A 19,675-nucleotide genomic window follows, 5' to 3' on the forward strand; every position below is an offset into this window, starting at 1 on the left:
CGACAAGAGGGACACAATAAATCCCACCTTAGCCCGCTCTGTGGGAAAACGTGCAGCCAATAGCTCGAGGTGAATAGAGCACTGACTCACGAATCCCCTACAAGATCTGCTTTCTCCAGAAAATTTTTCTGGCAGCGGGAGGCGCGAAAATGTCGGAACAGGGGTGGCAGTGGACAAGGTTGCTGCAGCTACACTAGCAGCCTGTACAGCAACTGCAGAAATATCCACAGCTGAGGTTGAGCTCTCGAGAGCCGCCAACCTACCCTCCAGCTGCTGGATATACCGCAAAGATTGCTGTATGTCCGCCATTTACTAGCCAGACCCTGGCGCTAGTATTATGTTAGGGCTAGCGGAACGCACCAAATGAATATATAGATTTTATTATAATTGATGCGTTCGCAGCCCGGGGTCCACCGTGCAGGAGAACCTGCTGCTAGCAAATAGCGGAACTTAATGACGGTGTTAGCTAACTCTGTTACTTCACAGAGCAGCCGTGAACTCAAAGCACTGCACCCTGTTAGACTCCACAGAGGCACAGGCTAACTGCCTAAACAAGAGCAGTCAGTGGTCACGCATGCACACGAAACTCCTCGCCGGAGGTGCCAGCATTCTAGGGGCTTATTTCAGCTGGGTCCCTGAACACACTCATACAAGACCACACTGGCGCAAAGTACATAAAAGAAAGCACACTAGCGCATGGCCGTGCGGCCATGCGAGCCTTAAAATAGTAGCAGCACGTACAGGACCTTCCTGGAAGGACCAATGAGAGGATGCCAGAGCGTGAGCACCTACAGGACCTTAGCTGCAGTGTCTGATCATGTGACCCTCGATCTCCACTGAGAGATCTTACTCTGGGCATGCTGAGAACGAGAAAAGCAGGACTTAGTCCCAGAAGTGTCTGCTCGCCGCTGCCCAGCACTGACTTCAAAGGCAGAAGCAGGAAAAGCAGCAGTAACTCTCTGTACAGAGTCAGACTGAGCGAGACGCTGGGACCGATGTCTCCGCTGAGCAGGCTCCACTGCAGCTGGAGAAGAATGGGAGACCGCAGCGGAGATGGCCCGAGATTCCCCCTGTGCAGAGACGGGAACTCGACCCCCTAACACAGCGTCTTTTGGAGAATTACAATGGAAGATGGTTGATCCAGCTGGAAACTTTGAATGATTTCGATTGCGAGATTTACACTGATGCAGCCGGTGGGGTTGGTTATGGCACTTATTGCGGTGGTAGGTGGAGTGCCGATTTGTGGCCGGAATGGTGGCGCAAACAAGGCTTGACCAAGAATCTTGCACTGCTAGAGTTTTTCCCAATTGTGGTGTCGGTTTCGGTTTGGGGTAACATTTTCCAAAATCGGAGGATTAGGTTTCGTTGTGAGAATTTTAGTGTGGTCTCGGTTATTAAGGCTATGTGCACACAGTGCGTGTTTTATGCGTTTTCACAGAGATTTTCTGTGCGGAAATAGGCAAAAACCGCTATGGAATCCTTTAGGCTATGTGCACACGTTGCAGAGTGGACTGCAACTTTTTGCGCTTTTTTTGGTACATGCACACATTGCCGATTTTTGTGCAAATTTCTTCCTTTTTTTCCCCCTGCAGATTTCTATTATAGAATGGTTGCAGAAACGCAGATCTACAAAAAGAATTGACATGCGCCTTTTTTGAATCTGCTGCGTTTTCCATGCTGATTTTTCTGCACTATCAGCACAGCATTTTTTTTTGCCATTGATTTACATTGTACTGTAAATCACTTGCAGATCTGCAGCATTTCTGCGCGGAAAAAAAAGTTGCAGATCTGCAGGAAATCCGCAACGTGTGCACATACCATGACAAGTGCGTTTCTGCAGCTTTTTTCACCCATTGACTTTAAAAAACGCGAGTCTCTGCAAGATGTCACCTGTCCAATGTGTTGGACGCGGTGATTTCGCACAGGTAAATTAACAAAAGCCGGCAGAAAACATGTGCTCTGTCACTGAATGTGTACATATAATCAGCAGCACACAGAGCACAGCTGCGCTGGACTAAGCCCTTCTATCCCCCTTGTGCTCCACATCTCCGACCATGCCCGCCCGCCTCGGGTCTTCGTCTTCCTATTCTGCACTTGTGATCCGCCAGTACACAGAGCCTTCCCGGAGCTCCGCCCCCTCCACTGTCCGTGTACGTAGCATCTCAGCAGCAGTCCTTGCATCACGTGATAAATAAAATGCAGCCTCCTGTTACACCACGTGATCGGAGTACCCGCCCCCTCCGTATTCTCCGCCCCTAGCAGTAGAATGCTGTGTTGCTAGGAGACGGAGGAAACTTGGCAGAAAGCGTTTTGGACAGGTATGAGGGGCAAATGGAGGCAGCGCGGTGTCAGACGGTCCCAGTCACGGTGACAGCAGCCTGCGCCGCTCCCAGGACGGTGGTGCTGCTAGATCTGTGGTCTGTGTTAGTGCTGGTCCTGAGATACACATCAGTGGGGCCGCGCATGGCTGCTGTCCTAGGGAGCACGACCTGTCATTAGAGGGGATTCCACCAGTGACGTCAATGTGTTGTTTAACCGATGAACGGGGTCCCAAGTCCTCTTCTTATCAGCAGCAGCACATGTGTGATCACTCACTGCGGTCAGTGGGGTGGTCTCATCACTGCGGTCAGTGGGGTGGTCTCATCACTGCGGTCAGTGGGGTGGTCTTATCACTGTGGTCAGTGGGGTGGTCTCATCGCTGCGGTCAGTGGGGTGGTCTCATCACTGCGGTCAGTGGGGTGGTCTCTTCGCTGTGGTCAGTGGGGTGGTCTCTTCGCTGTGGTCAGTGGGGTGGTCTCATCCCTGTGGTCAGTGGTGTGGTCTCATCACTGTGGGTGGGGTGGTCTCATCACTGTGGGTGGGGTGGTCTCATCGCTGCGGTCAGTGGGGTTGTCTCATCACTGCGGTCAGTGGGGTGGTCTCATCACTGCGGTCAGTGGGGTGGTCTCATCGCTGCGGTCAGTGGGGTGGTCTCATCACTGCGGTCAGTGGGGTGGTCTCATCACTGCGGTCAGTGGGGTGGTCTCATCACTGCGGTCAGTGGGGTGGTCTCATCACTGCGGTCAGTGGGGTGGTCTCTTCGCTGCGGTCAGTGGGGTGGTCTCATCGCTGTGGTCAGTGGGGTGGTCTCATCACTGCGGTCAGTGGGGTGGTCTCATCACTGCGGTCAGTGGGGTGGTCTCTTCGCTGCGGTCAGTGGGGTGGTCTCATCGCTGTGGTCAGTGGGGTGGTCTCATCACTGCGGTCAGTCGGGTGGTCTCATCGCTGCGGTCAGTGGGGTGGTCTCATCGCTGCGGTCAGTGGGGTGGTCTCATCACTGCGGTCAGTGGGGTGGTCTCATCGCTTTGGTCAGTGGTGTGGTCTCTCATCGCTGCGGTCAGTGGTGTGGTCTCTCTCATCACTGCGGTCAGTGGGGTTGTCTCATCCCTGTGGTCAGTGGGGTGGTCTCATCCCTGTGGTCAGTGGGGTGGTCTCATCGCTGTGGTCAGTGGGGTGGTCTCATCACTGTGGGTGGGGTGGTCTCATCACTGCGGTCAGTGGGGGTCTTATTACCCCAGAAATCTAACATTACAGTGGATGTTGATTGGGGGAAATCTCCTATTGTGTTGTGGGGGCTGTTTTGTTTTATTGCTCCATTACATATTAAATGAGTAACACTAACTCTTTTTTTAATACTCTTGTCCACCATGGAAAGCTCTGATCTTTGCCTCTCCCTTTTTTGGGGTGTATTACTGCAGAATATGTTGGTGCTATATAAATAAAGATTATTATTAAAACATTTTCCTTCATCCCTGTAAAAAAAACTACATCTACGTGGCTTCCAAACCACGGCTTTAACCTATTCAGCCTTCAGTTGCGTTGATATTAAAACATACTCATTTGGAGCAGATGATGGCAGTGCAAGGTCCAGCGCCCGTGTCCTCCTCGGAGTGTTGTACTTATCAGAATAATTGCTGATTGCCATAAGTGTTTACACAGGATGATGTCTCTGCAAACAATTACGTTTTGAGCTGCACAAAAAATAATTTCACCTGATGAAAATATCAAATGTGGTACTGGTCGGTCATATGCCGGCTCCCTGACTTTGGTGCAGGCTCGTAGGCCAAACCTGCATTTTTCCCGCAGATGATGGCTGAATTATTATGATTTGCTGATATAGCGCTATCATATTCTGCAGCGCATTACAGACATTGTCTTCACTGTTCCCATTCAGCCATCATCTGCCTCTAACAGCCGCGGGTGGAACAGGCTCCATCCCCGGCTGTTAACCTGTTTAATGCTGCTGTCAATCTCTGATAGCTGCATTCAACATGCAACATGTCCCACTTGGATTTTTATTCCAAGCTCCTGGGCATCACTTGATAAAAGGAATGATGTCATTCAAAAGTACATCTTGTCCATATAGCTCTGGGGACTCACAATTAAAAAAAAATGATGGCTCTTGGAAGACGGGAAGGAAAAAACTGGGGCAAGCAGGGGATAGGAAGTCAATTAGATGCATTTTTTAACATGTCCATGTTTCCGGTCCATGTGGCATCCATTTTTTTCACAGATATCACACCTACCCATTGTAACCTAATAATGTCCTTCTGAACCACACTTTTTTTCCCAGCAGCACGGATGACTAGGGTCAAAACTAGTCTATGGGTCTGGGAAAAACAAGAAGAGCACACAAATGGTATTCATATGATGTCCGTGTGCCGTCCATGTGCCATCTGTGTGCTGTAAGTGTTTAGCATTGCCAAGTATAAGAGAAGCTTTGTCATTTCATTCTTTCTTTATCCATGCTGGAAAACCACTGATGGCACACTGATCCAAAACACTGATAACACCGGTGCTGTTTTCTCCAGTCACCTTCCATGACAGCATCATCGGAGGATGTCTCCCAGCCCTAATGGGGGACAGGAAACAGAAGATGTTAAATACCCCTCCCCTTCCTACAACCTTCAGGGTTTTTCCTGTCCCCTATGAGGCATGAAGAGGTTTTCGATGGTTCTGCCGTGGTCGGCGATCTGGAGCACCCCACGTTACCTTTCAATGCCGGGCATCTGAGGTCGGGTGCTCCGCTCTCCTCCTCCGGTGGCTGCTGCCTTCTCCACGTGTATCGTGGGACTCGGGACTTTCCCGCCCCTCCTGCGCTCCCTCAAGGGGTAAAGCGGGGCGGTGATGTGCTGCTGGGGTCCTCCTGTAGCTCCCCGGCATCCCCCTCCTCCGTGCTGCTGATTCCATGGGTTCACACGCACTGGAAATGACGTTGGCCCCAACTTCCGGTTCACTTCCTGTGCATTCCATGCTTGAACGCACGCACTGTTGCCGGGTCCTTCGAATTCAGCAGCCATGTGGGGCGTACTCTTTGCGATCCCCTATTGTACCTGGGGGGAGGAGCACAGAATGACACTGGGACGTCGGTTTTGCTTAAAATCCTGGTCGAGGATGCCGCCAGGTAAGACTCATTGTCTATGTTCCCCTGTGACTGTGAACACACTGACATGGACGGCGACAAATCCTCCCTATCTGCATCTGCAGAACCCAGCATTCCCCCTCCTACTGTAAGTAGTGGGTGATGGTTCCCTGCTATCCAGGTACTTGTAGCCCATGGGTTACTTAGTATACCTTCTCTCTCTCTTGTTAGGGAGAAAAGGTCCCTGCCCTGAAGAAGGATAAGATGAGCCGCAAGTGTGGAGCCTTGCACGGATTAGGTGTTACGTACGGAGCAGCCCTCCCTCCTGGATAGCATCAAAACCCTCATAAAACAGGAGGTCCAATCCTCTATGGCTACTTTTTCCCAGGCCCCAGTACCACAACCCCCTCCTCCTAAGAAAAGGAAGATGGCACCTGTGGAATCTGACTCTGCCTCGGGCGAAATTCGTACCTCGGGTTTGGAGGATTTTTGGGAGAATGAGGGTTCCACTTCCACCCCTAAATCAGAAAATAAGAAATATTACTTTTCTTCCGAAGATATGGAAGAACTGATTAGTATGGTGAGAGGCAAAAAAAACAAAAACTCAACGTCATTGCCACCAATGATCACATATTCAGTATGCACCACTACAAGGGGAAAAACAGCTTATTATAAGTAGCCAGCTGACGCCACTATTCCATGGTTAAATTCCGGAAAGAGTTAGCCACATATATCCCATTAGTGACTCCATATATCAAACAATATATTGTACAAGTAGAGCTAGCGCTCCTACAGAGCATTTTCTAATCAAAAAACATGGACAAACACAAAAAAGGAACAAGGATACACAATATTATAGCCACAGGCTCATTTTCTCTAAGGTAACAATATACCCGGTAGGCATAATAAATATATAAGACAATCAGTGGTTTTTAGATGAAACTTGTAAAAGACATCTGTTCATTGAGGCCCAAAGGGCTCACCGACTACATCAAGTAGATCCATCTCGTCTCCCGTTGTGTAATTCTTCTGTCCCAATCACCTAACCTAACTGAGGGGGAGATAACCTCTATAACCATGAAACACACCGAGCTGGGGTCCCCCCCATGTACCTCATTAACATGTCATGCCAAAGGGGTATCTCTGCTATGTCTAATGTCTCCTAGATGCTCTCCGACACGTACACGAAACTCGCGTTTGGTTTTTCCCACATAATCTTTCGGACACCCACAGGTACAGAGGTACACCACTCCCATTGTTCTGCAATTTGCAAAGTGTCTCATCTGGAAGATTCTTCCCATTGCAGAGCTCTTAAACTTTTTTGAAGGTAATACATGTTTGCAAAAGGAGCAATGCCCACATTTAAAAGTCCCGTGGGACCTGTTCTCCAGCCACATGCTAGATTTCTTTGGAGGTACATAATGGCTGTGTACGACCATGTCTCTTATTGATCTCCCCCTTCTGTAAGTGACCGAGGAATATGGGGATATGTGTTCGCAGATATCCGGGTCCGATCTAAGGATCTGCCAGTGTTTCTTCAATATCTGGTAGATCCTTCCTGATTGGTCATTATATGTGCCGATTAAGCGTGTAATAGGTTCTGTATCGATATTTCTCTTAGGTACCAACAACGAAGCCCGGTTGGTGTTGTATGCAGCCTGATACGCGGAATCAATGATGTCACTCGGATACCCCCTATCTTTAAATCGATATTTCAAATCACGGGATTTTGCTTCAAAATCCCCCATCCTCGAACAGTTTCTCCGTAATCTGAAGAACTGTCCCTTGGGGATACCTCTCTTTAAAGGACACGGATGGTGGCTCTCCCACCTCAATAGGCTATTTGTAGCCGTGGGTTTCCGAAAAATGGTGGTACTTAGGAGGCCATCACTCTGTCTCGAAATGAGGACATCCAGAAAGGTGATTTTATCCATCCCTATCTCATATGTGAATGTCACGCCCTCGATATTACTGTTGAGGTACCGCATGAACCCGGTAAAGGACTCGACATCTCCTTTCCAGAGGACGAGGATGTCATCTATGTATCGGCCCCAGAAAATAATCCTGGGGCCCCCACACCTCATCCTCATCCCGAAACACAAAAGTGTCCTCCCACCAGCCCAGGAGCAAATTCATATACAAGGGGGCACAGGGGCTCCCCATCGCTGTGCCCCTGAGCTGGTGGTAAAATTTATCATTGAAGAGAAAAACATTCCGCTGCAAAACAAAGCTTAACAGCTCAATCAGGAATCCATTGTGTGGTCCAAAGTGAACCCCCCTACCACTCAAATAGAAGTTGACGGCTCTCAGGCCATCTTGATGCCTGATGCTGTTATATAATGCCTCAACATCTATTGAGGCAATGATGGTATCAGGATCTATTGTAATACCTTCCAATTTTGTAAGGAGGTCACCCGTGTCCCTAATGTAAGAGGGTAAGGCCAACACAAATTGACGCAGCAATTTGTCCAAATAGATACTACAGTTCTGTGCAAGGGCACCCACACCCGATACGATGGGACGTCCTCTCAATGGGGTGGTGCCCTTGTTCATCTTCGGTAGTGCATAAAATGTTGCTGTAGTCGGAGACTTAGGTAAAAGGAAATCAAATTCACTTTTAGAAATAAGTCTTCGTTGTAAGGCCGATGTTAAAATCTGATTTGGAAGTATTGGAAGATCTTGCGGAGGAAGGGTCCCGGGTGTTGGGTGATGGCCCTTTCTCTGAGCTAAAACCTACTATTAAAAAGATACCTCCTCCAAGTGATTATGGCAGCATTGAAATTTTTCAAAAACTGGTGACTGATGAGATAAATAGGATAAACCCAGGCTTTGACTCAACTTTTCCTAATTTGTCTAATATCGAGAGGAGGGCGTTGGAAGCCCTCAAAAATAACCACTCGATTGTGATTAAGCCTTCGGACAAAGGCGGCAATATTGTCATAATGGACAATAAGGGATATGTGGATATGTGTTCGGCTATCGTGTCTGATAGGTGTTCCTACGAGATTCTCAGGCGTGATCCAACGAGGGAATTTATGCAGGAACTCTCAGGGATTTTAACATTGGCCTTACAACGAAGACTTATTTCTAAAAGTGAATTTGATTTCCTTTTACCTAAGTCTCCGACTACAGCAACATTTTATGCACTACCGAAGGTGCACAAGGGCACTGCCCCATTGAGAGGACGTCCCATCGTATCATGGGTGTGGGCGCCCTTGCACAGAACTGTAGTATCTATTTGGACAAATTGATGCATCCATTTGTGTTGGCCTTATCCTCTTACATTAGGGACACGGGTGACCTCCTTACAAAATTGTAACGTATTACAATAGATCCTGATACCATCATTGCCTCAATAGATGTTGAGGCATTATATAACAGCATCAGGCATCAAGATGGCCTGAGAGCCGTCAACTTCTATTTGAGTGGTAGGGGGGTCCACTTTGGACCACACAATGGATTCCTGATTGAGCTGTTAAGCTTTGTTTTGCAGCAGAATTTTTTTCTCTTCAATGATAAATTTTACCACCAGCTCAGGGGCACAGCGATGGGGAGCCCCTGTGCCCCCACATATGCTAATTTGCTCCTGGGCTGGTGGGAGGACACTTTTGTGTTTCGGGATGAGGATGAGGTGTGGGGCCCCAGGATTATTTTCTGGGGCCGATACATAGATGACATCCTCATCCTCTGGAAAGGGGATGTCGAGTCCTTTACCTGGTTCATGCGGTACCTCAACAGTAATATCGAGGGCATGACATTCACATATGAGATAGAGATGGATAAAATCACCTTTCTGGATGTCCTCATTTCGAGACAGAGTGATGGTCTCCTAAGTACCACCATTTTTCGGAAACCCACGGCTACAAATAGCCTATTGAGGTGGGAGAGCCACCATCCGTGTCCTTTAAAGAGAGGTATCCCCAAGGGACAGTTCTTCAGATTACGGAGAAACTGTTCGAGGATGGGGGATTTTGAAGCAAAATCCGTTGATTTGAAATATCGATTTAAAGATAGGGGGTATCCGAGTGACATCATTGATTCCGCGTATCAGGCTGCATACAACACCAACCGGGCTTCGTTGTTGGTACCTAAGAGAAATATCGATACAAAACCTATTACACGCTTAATCGGCACATATGATGACCAATCAGGAAGGATCTACCAGATATTGAAGAAACACTGGCAGATCCTTAGATCGGACCCGGATATCTGCAAACACATATCCCCATATCCCTCGGTCACTTACAGAAGGGGGAGATCAATAAGAGACGTGGTCGTACACAGCCACTATGTACCTCCAAAGAAATCTAGCATGTGGCTGGAGAACAGGTCCCACGGGACTTTTAGATGTGGGCATTGCTCCTGTTGCAAACATGTATTACCTTCAAAAACGTTTAAGAGCTCTGCAATTGCTGTCCATGTCTCATCTGCTGCATTAGAATTAATGGTATAGCTTCCCACCTCTGCTTGCTGTCCATGTCTCATCTGCTGCATTAGAATTAATGGTATAGCTTCCCACCTCTGCTTGCTGTCCATGTCTCATCTGCTGCATTAGAATTAATGGTATAGCTTCCCACCTCTGCTTGCTGTCCATGTCTCATCTGCTGCATTAGAATTAATGGTATAGCTTCCCACCTCTGCTTGCTGTCCATGTCTCATCTGCTGCATTAGAATTAATGGTATAGCTTCCCACCTCTGCTTGCTGTCCATGTCTCATCTGCTGCATTAGAATTAATGGTATAGCTTCCCACCTCTGCTTGCTGTCCATGTCTCATCTGCTGCATTAGAATTAATGGTATAGCTTCCCACCTCTGCTTGCTGTCCATGTCTCATCTGCTGCATTAGAATTAATGGTATAGCTTCCCACCTCTGCTTGCTGTCCATGTCTCATCTGCTGCATTAGAATTAATGGTATAGCTTCCCACCTCTGCTTGCTGTCCATGTCTCATCTGCTGCATTAGAATTAATGGTATAGCTTCCCACCTCTGCTTGCTGTCCATGTCTCATCTGCTGCATTAGAATTAATGGTATAGCTTCCCATCTCTGCTTGCTGTCCATGTCTCATCTGCCACTGTACCATCTAGCAACTTATTTTAATGTGCCTGCGTAATGTTTGGTATAATTCCTTGGTTGTATTGTAGGATGTACTCACTGTTTGATGTATATCAATTACTGTGGCCACTCTAGATACAATCAGGTGAAGGTGTTATAGCATGTTGCCAGCCACAATGCCTTTGATCATTTAACCACCCCCTGGTGTGCTGGCCCCAGCTGCCAAATTATCCCCACCCTGGTCCCATAATCCATCTCTTCTGACCCATCACTGGACTATAAATGTAGAACCATCCTTAGGGGGGCACGCTAGTGGGGGTGCACGCGTCACATAAGCAAAGCGTCACGGAAGATAAGCGTCATGATACCGCAGTTATTTCATGGCAGTTAGTCAGGGCAGGAGTCAGGTAACCCACACTCTGTTTTCCCTTCTCACCATGTGCTTTATTCCTATCCTCCTATGCTCCCTTGCAATCCACATTCACCACCCAATCCCCCCTCCACCACGACTCATACACATCAGCTCCTCACTGCTTCCCTCTCCCATGTACAGCTCCCATGCACTTCTCACCTTCCTGAAAAACCTCAGCCCATCTTACCCAAACACACTGCACAAAAAAACTACAAACATTTCAAAAAACTACTTGCTTTTTATCTTGTTACTCCTACTGATTTCGGGGGACATATCCCCCAACCCCGGTCCCCCATCCCCCAACCTCAACTGCTACCCTATCTCATATCAAAACCATACTAACCTTATTAATATTACTTGCACTCCCTCACCTCTCCCTTTCAATTGTGCCCTTTGGAATCCACGGTCTGTATGTAACAAGTTCCCTTTCCTGCACAACTACTTTCTGAACAACTCTCTCAATCTGTTGGCCCTCACTGAAACCTGGATCCAAGACTCTGACACTGTCTCCCCTGCTGCCATTTCCCATAGTGGCTTACAATTCTCCCATTCCCCAAGACCCACTAACAGACCTGGTGGTGGAGTCAGCATACTCTTGTCCCCCCAATGCACGTTCCAGGTTATACCCCCAGTTTCTTCACTTTCGTTCCCTTCTTTTGAGGTCCACACCATCAGGCTCTTCCGTCCCCTCTCCCTCAGAGTAGCGGTCATATACCGGCCCCCAGGCTCACCTACCCACTTCCTGGACCACTTCTCAGCCTGGCTGCCGCACTTCATGTCCTCAGAATTACCAACCCTTATCCTGGGAGACTTCAACATTCCCATTAACAGCCCCACGTCCACATCTGCATCCCAGCTTCTATCACTAACCACTTCTCTCGGCCTCTCACAGCTCTCAACCTCTGAAACACACAAAGACGGTAACACCCTGGACCTGGTCTTTGTCCGGCTCTGTTCAATTCCCCACCTAGATAACTCACCACTTCCCCTCTCTGACCACAACATTCTCTCCTTCACACTCACAATTCCTCGCCCACCCCAGCACTCTCCTACCTACCACACATTCAGAAATCTACATGCTATTAATCCTCATGCACTTTCAGACTCCTTACACTCATCACTGTCCCCAGTCTCCTCTTGTTCCTGTCCTGATCTGGCTGTACATCACTACAATGACACTCTTAGAAGCACCCTAGACCAAGTAGCTCCCCTCACCTTCAGAACCTCCAAACACAGAGTGAAACAGCCCTGGCTCACATCGCAAACCCGATTCCTCCAGCGATGCTCCAGGTGTGCTGAACGCTTATGGAGGAAAACTCGCACCCCAGAAGACTTCTTACACTTCAAATTTATGTTAAGGACCTATAACTCTGCCCTTCACCTTGCCAAACAGACCTACTTCACCACTCTGATCTCATCACTATCCAACAACCCCAAGAAACTTTTTGACACATTTCACTCCCTCCTCAGGCCAAAAGCACAAGACCCTATCACAGACATTTGAGCTGATGACCTGGCCTCCCACTTTATAGAGAAAATAGACAATATCCGTCAGGAAATCCGCTCCCAGACACCAAGTGCAATGACTCCCATTCCTCCCTGCATCTCCCCTGGCTCACTCTCCACATTCGATCCCATCACAGAAGAAGAAGTCTCCAAGCTCCTCTCCTCTTCTCGTCCGACTACATGCACCACCGACCCCATTCCCTCACACCTCCTCCAGTCTCTCTCTCCAGTCGTCACAACTCACCTAACTACAATCTTTAATCTCTCCCTCTCCTCTGGCATTTTCCCCTCCTCCTTCAAACACTCTATCATTACTCCATTACTAAAAAAAACCACCCTTGACCCATCATGCGCAAACAACTACAGACCGGTCTCCAATCTACCCTTCATCTCAAAACTCCTGGAGCGCCTAGTCTACTCCCGCCTTACCCGTTACCTCTCCACTCATTCCCTCCTAGACCCTTCACAGTCCGGGTTCCGCCCCCTACATTCAACAGAAACTGCACTCATCAAGGTGACCAATGACCTTCTGACAGCAAAATGTAACAGTGACCACTCGCTGCTCATTCTCCTCGATCTTTCTGCAGCTTTCGACACTGTTGACCACCCTCTCCTACTCTCTAGGCTCCAGTCACTAGGCATTAAGGACACTGCTCTCTCCTGGTTCTCTTCCTATCTTTCTGACCGCTCCTTCAGTGTTCTGTTCTCCGGCTCCACTTCATCTCCTCTTCCTCTCACTGTCGGGGTACCTCAGGGCTCAGTCCTTGGCCCCCTTCTCTTCTCCCTCTACACGGCCCCAATTGGACAGACCATCAGCAGATTTGGCTTTCAGTACCATCTTTACGCTGATGACACACAACTATACACGTCAGCCCCTGACCTTACCCCTGCTGTACTACAGAACGCCACTGACTGTCTGCAGTCTCTAACATCATGTCCGCTCTCTATCTGAAGCTCAACCTCTCCAAAACTGAACTTCTTCTGCTCCCGCCTTCTACTAACCTCCCTAAATCTGACATTTCCCTCTCCGTGGGTGGCACCATAATAACACCTAGGCAGCAGGCACGCTGTCTGGGTGTCATGTTTGACTCCGATCTCTCCTTCACATCCCATATACAATCTCTTGCCCGCTCGTGCCGCTTACACCTAAAGAACATCTCTAGAATCCGCCCTTTTCTCACCATGGAGACAACAAAAACTCTCACTGTCGCCCTAATCCAATCCCGCCTGGACTACTGCAACTCTCTTTTAATTGGCCTCCCCCTCACGCGACTTTCCCCTCTCCAGTCTATCCTTAATGCAGCAGCCAGGGTCGTCCATCTGGCTAATCGTTACTCGGACGTGTCCGCTCTTCGCCAGTCATTACACTGGCTGCCCATTCATTACAGGATACAATTCAAAGTACTTGTTCTCACCCACAAAGCTCTCCACAGTGCGGCACCCCCTTACATCTCCTCCCTCATTTCTGTCTATCGGCCTAGCCGACCGCTGCGCTCTGCAAACGACTTTCGACTAACCTCTGCACTAATCCGTACCTCCCACTCCCTACTCCAAGACTTCTCCCGTGCTGCGCCAATCCTCTGGAATGCTCTACCCCAAGATATTAGGACCATCCACAACTTGCATAGCTTTAGGCGCTCACTCAAAACTCATTTGTTCAGAGCGGCCTATCACGTTCCCTAATCAGTCATTTTATGTTTGTGTGTGTGTAGCCCATTCACTATCCCCATCTATCCCCCACCCCCTGAAGATGGCTGGACCATCATTGTAAATACATCATTGTAAATACACATCTGTACTTTGTATCTCCCCACCTCATTGTAGATTGTAAGCTCTCACGAGCAGTGTCGTCTTATTTTGCTTTATTGCTGTATTGTTAACATTGTTACCTATGACTGTTGTTTGAAACTGTTAAACTGTAAAGCGCTGCGGAATATGTTGGCGCTATATAAATAAAGATTATTATTATTATTATTATTATTAATGGGAAGAATCTTCCAGATGAGACACTTTGCAAATTGCAGAACAATGGGAGTGGTGTACCTCTGTACCTGTGGGTGTCCGAAAGATTATGTGGGAAAAACCAAACGCGAGTTTCGTGTATGTGTCGGAGAGCATCTAGGGGACATTAGACATAGCAGAGATACCCCTTTGGCGCGACATGTTAATGAGGTACATGGGGGGGACCCCAGCTCGGTGTGTTTCATGGTTATAGAGGTTATCTCCCCCTCAGTTAGGTTAGGTGATTGGGACAGAAGAATTATACAACGGGAGACAAGATGGATTTACTTGATGAAGTCGGTGAGCCCTTTGGGCCTCAATGAACAGATGTCTTTTACAAGTTTCATCTAAAAACCACTGATTGCCTTATATATTTATTATGCCTGCCGGGTATATTGTTACCTTAGAGAAAATGAGCCTGTGGCTATAATATTGTGTATCCTTGTTCCTTTATTGTGTTTGTCCATGTTTTTTGATTAGAAAATGCTCTCTAGGGGCACTATCTCTACTTGTACAATATATTGTTTGATATATGGAGTCACTAACGAGATATATGTGGCTAACTCTTTCCAGAATTTAACCATGGAATAGTGGTGTCAGCTGGCTACTTATAATAAGCTGTTTTTCCCCTTGTAGTGGTGCATACTGAATATGTGATCATTGGTGGCAATGACGTTGTTATTTTAGCTCACCTATAACCTTATCATGTGATTAGAGGCTGTTACTTCCCTGTGACCCAGCGTCCCCACGGTTTGGAACGCATTTGCGGTTCAGGCGACGCATGCGCCATGGCTCTAGGGCTAATCCCACATGACGCGCACTGATGTGAGAAGCACGTTATGCACGCCGGCTGGAACGCACTTGCGGTCCAGTGACATACACTCTGATTGCGCACTGGTGGGTGGAGACTGGCCCCACGTGTTACGGAACCCGGAAGGGAGGATGGCATGTATTCTGTACGGGTGAGTGGCGCTCTCCTACCCTCTCATTATCTGGACGGTCTATATCCCCTGATGAACCCCCGCTACTCCCACGGGGGAGGGAAATGTGTCGGGTATAGCTAGGGATGACATTCCCATTGGAGGTCTTTTAGGTGACCTGGCAGAATGGATGCCCCCAGCGCTTGAGATGGAACATTGGGAATCAGATGAGTAAAAGCGCTTTGTGTACCGTATATATTGATTTATGAAAATGGGGTATCGCCATCTAAGCATATATGTATGGAAATATGCCTAAATGATCTCTGGGGGATGTTCTTTATTGTTTGGATCACCGCTCCTTTGTTAATGTCCAGGTACTAAAAGATCATTGGATCATGCTGTTTGCCGGATATATGTATCCGCTGGGCTAACTTGAATATTGTATGAGTCCTTTTAGAGCGGCCTTTTTACTATTGAATATTTTGGATAAATGAGACATTGACATTTTTTTTACTGCCCAATTATTCTATGTATATTTATATTAGTACCCTATTAAGGGTTTATGTGGGGCAAAAACAATTTTTGATTTTTTGCTGAGTTTTGTTTTTCTGATTTTTCTTTTTTAATTTTTCCATTTTGTTGTGTTTTTCTATTTTTTTCATTTTGTTGGGTAATGAATATACTGGGACACTGGGATTTTTTGGTGATCATAGGGCTTGTATAGGGCTATCAGGGTGAGCCGTCGTGAACGCCTACCGCTGAAACTTAGGGTGCCAACCTCCGCAGTCAGGTAGGGACCAGTATTAGGGCTCCTGACAGGGTCAGATAGCCCACATCTTGATATTCCCTGTGGTAATATATATGTCATAATGTCTTTAAATTTGGAATAAACAGTTTTTAACTTTATTGATTAAAAGTTATATTTTAGGGATCCTTGAGTTTTTGTTATTTTTGCTGTCTAGGATTCCGTTTAGAATCTGTTTGGTGGTTTTAGTGTTAGTATGGTGAGAGGCACCATGGAGGTTGAGGAGGAGGAAGTAAGACACTCTGTACAAGACGAGATGTTTGGGGGGCTGAAGCCCAGAGATCAGAAGGGGTTTCCTATACATGAGAATGTACAGAGCCTTATCATTCAGGAGTGGGGCCTCCCTGTAAAAGGTCTTAGTGTCCCTTTAGAGCTAAAAAATCGTTTCCCCCTGGACGGGGATGGTTCCTTATGGGAAATCCCTAAGGTGGATGTGCAGGTGTCTAGGGTAGCCAAAAAGACGGCTCTTCCCTTTGAGGATTCTTCCCAGCTCAAAGATCCTATGGATCGGAAAATCGAGAGCTTGTTAAGGAAATCCTGGGACACCTCCACCAATCTGCTTAAAAAGAACATGGATTCAACATGCGTCGCCAGGTTTCTATTCCTCTGGCTATGCACGTTGGAAGTTCACCTTACTCAAGGTACTTCTAGAGAGGACATACTCTACTCCCTTCCCCCTCCTACAGAAGACAACGGGGGTTCCTGGCTGACGCTTCTTCTGATGAGTCCATCCGGGTGGCGGCGAGATCTGCTTTCCTCTCCAATTCATCCAGGAGAGCACTATGGCTAAAGTCTAGGGTAGGTGACTTTACTTCCAAATCTAAACTGTGTGCTATTCCATTTCAAAGCCACTATGTATTCGGCTCAGTCCTGGACGAGATCCTAGATAAGGCTATGGACAAAAAGAAATCCTTTCCCGAGCAGAAAAGTTCTAGGAAGCGTTGTTTTCGCCCTCCCCCGGGACTAACCCTCGCAGAGGGAGTTCAGGGGGAAGGGCAAAACAGGGCAATGGAGTTACCCCAAGTGTGGCAGGGGCAAGAATATTCTGGTGCCCCACCACCAACAAAACCCCGGACAATGACTGCTCTCCAGTCGGGGACCGACTCTCGTGTTTCCTCACCCAGTGGCAATCCATTTCCACAAATCAATGGGTTCTCTGTACCATACGGGATGGACCGAGTTTAGAATTTGAGAGTCCTCCCCCTCAGTGCCTTAGGATTATGTCCCCGCAGTCTCCAAATCTCCAAGAATCCCTGCTGTCAGATTTGCAGGATCTGCTTCAAATGGAAGTGATCGTGGAAGTTCCACGTCAGGAGATAGGCAGAGGCCATTATTCTTCTCTGTTTTTTATAAGCAACCCTCAGGGAAACATCGGGATATCACAAATTTGAAACCCTTGAATCAAGTGGTCAAATACAAATGATTCAAAATGGAATCAATCAGGTCAGCAATCTTGCTCATTGGACAGAATTGGGTAATGGCTACACTGGATCTGAGGGATGCATACTATCATGTGCCAATCCATCCGGACCACAGAAAGTTCCTCATATTTGCAGTTTCCCACAGTCATCGGGTCAGCCATTTCCAGTTCAACGTCCTACCCTTCGGCATCTCATCGTCACCGAGGGTGTTTTCCAAGATCATGGCAGAGGCAGTGATCTTCATCCGATGCCAGGTAGTGTGCATTATCCCGTATCTAGACGACTTTGTGATAGTCTCACCATCTATCCCTCATCTAAACCTAGATGTGGCAAAGACCCTGGAAATCCTGAAATCCCTGGGCTGGATCCCAAATTTAGAAAAATCGGATCTTCATCCTTCCACAAGGAAGAAGTTTCTAGGAATCCTTCTAGATTCAGAGATGAGGACATCCTTCTTACTCAGGGATCTTGAACTTGACCTCGTCCAAAAAGTTTCCAGATTCAGGGACCAAAGGTCACCTACCTTAAGGAATTCAATGTCCGTCCTGGGATCCCTGACTGTGTGTATCCAGGTGGTATCCTGGGCTCAAGCTCATACACGAGTCCTACAGTCTCACATACTTCTATATTCAGGAAAACATCAGGGTCCACTGACAAAGAAAATTCCACTTCCCGGTCATGTGAAATCGGCCCTTTTGTGGTGGCTCGACTACCGAAACCTTCAGCGGGGGATCAGTTGGGATCAGCTTCCCCTGAAGATTCTCCTTTTGGACGCCAGTCAGAGAGGCTGGGGTGCAGTAGTAGAAGGGTCTTACTTCCAGGGGTTGTGGCGCCTAAACATCAGCTCCTCAAATTTGAGAGAGCTGAAAGCAGTGGAAGAAGCATTAAAAGCCTCATCAGCCCAGATTCAAGATCATCACGTGCATGTCTATTTAGACAACATGACCACAGTGGCCTACCTCTGACACCAAGGGGGACACAAAATATGCCAGTCTAAAAGCTGGCAAGTATTTTTTCTTAGGCAGAAAAGCATCTATTGTCCATATCGGCAGTACATCTAAAAGGATCAGACAATATTCAGGCAGACTTCCTCAGCAGCAAAGACATCCATCCGGGGGAGTGGTGTCTGGACCAAGCGGTCTTCTTGTCCCTGACTTTGAGATGGGGGAGTCCCGACGTAGACCTGTTTGCCAATGGCCAAAATGCAAAGGTGAGGACGTTTTTTTCCCTCTGTCACGCAAGCGGCAAACACCACTTCTGATCGGCGGTGAAATCATCCCCGCTGGTCAGAGAGCTGCGGTTCCCATGCTGTCAAAGGCAGCGTGAGCGCTCAGCTGTGATCGGAGGTATACAGTTTACCTCCGGTCACTGGTGTCAGCAGATGGGACTACAGCTCCCATCAGCTGACACCTGCTGCCGCTAATAACAGCAAGAGCAGGAGCGGCTGATGGGTGTATTCATTAGCTGGCTCCTGCGCTGTAAATAATAAAAAAAAACGCCATGGGTTCTCCTGTATTTTTGATAACCAGCCAGGGAAAACTCACAGCTGGGGGCTGCAACCCTCAGCTGTCAGCTTCAACAATAATAAAAAAACAAATAATGTAATAAAACAAAAAAAAACACAATATCCCTCGCCTGTCCGTTGTTCTGTCCCACGCCGTAATTCATGTCTGTGGGAAAAACAGTTTTCAACCTGCATGGTGCCAAGATGCGACCATTCAGGCTGGGAACCACTGGTGAATGAGCTGTTGCAAGTGCAGACTCAGTGACTGGTGGTTACCTCCGATCACTGAGGCTGCGTTCCCAGCCGGGCTGAACTTCCGTGACCTCAGTGAGATCCCCGCTAGCGCCGTGAGAAAAACGCTCACGGTGCTAGCGGGGATCTCACCGGGGTTAACGCAGTTCAGCTGGTTGGGAACGCAGCCTCAGTGACCGGAGGTAACTTCGATATTTGTTGTATAGATCCCGCCGACCCATCCATGGGTTGGAGAAAACATAGTCTTTAACCCCTTTCTGACATCTGACGTACTATCCCGTCGAGGTGGGGTGGGCCCGTATGACCGCCGACGGGATAGTACGTCATCACCGATCAGCGGCGCTCACGGGGGGAGCGCGGCCGATCGCGGCCGGGTGTCAGCTGCATATCGCAGCTGACAT

At 48.0% G+C, this 19,675-nt stretch overlaps 1 protein-coding gene across 2 annotated transcripts in view; it reads left to right on the forward strand.

Annotated features, from left to right (window-relative positions):
- The first annotated feature begins 2,202 nt into the window (after window positions 1–2,202).
- The window catches only part of DRC2 (dynein regulatory complex subunit 2), a 79,962-nt gene continuing 62,489 nt past the window's right edge, over window positions 2,203–19,675 (forward strand). Inside the window, exon 1 of one of the 2 annotated variants that reach the window (XM_077297470.1) lies at window positions 2,203–2,318. The gene's annotated coding sequence lies outside the window, so the exon portion shown is untranslated. Of the gene's footprint in view, window positions 2,319–2,577; window positions 2,600–19,675 lie in introns of those variants that run through there. The other variant, XM_077297469.1, reaches the window with a different exon arrangement.

This window comes from Ranitomeya variabilis, chromosome 3 (genome assembly GCF_051348905.1).
Source record: "Ranitomeya variabilis isolate aRanVar5 chromosome 3, aRanVar5.hap1, whole genome shotgun sequence".
In the NCBI taxonomy this organism is placed as follows: Eukaryota; Metazoa; Chordata; class Amphibia; order Anura; family Dendrobatidae; genus Ranitomeya; species Ranitomeya variabilis.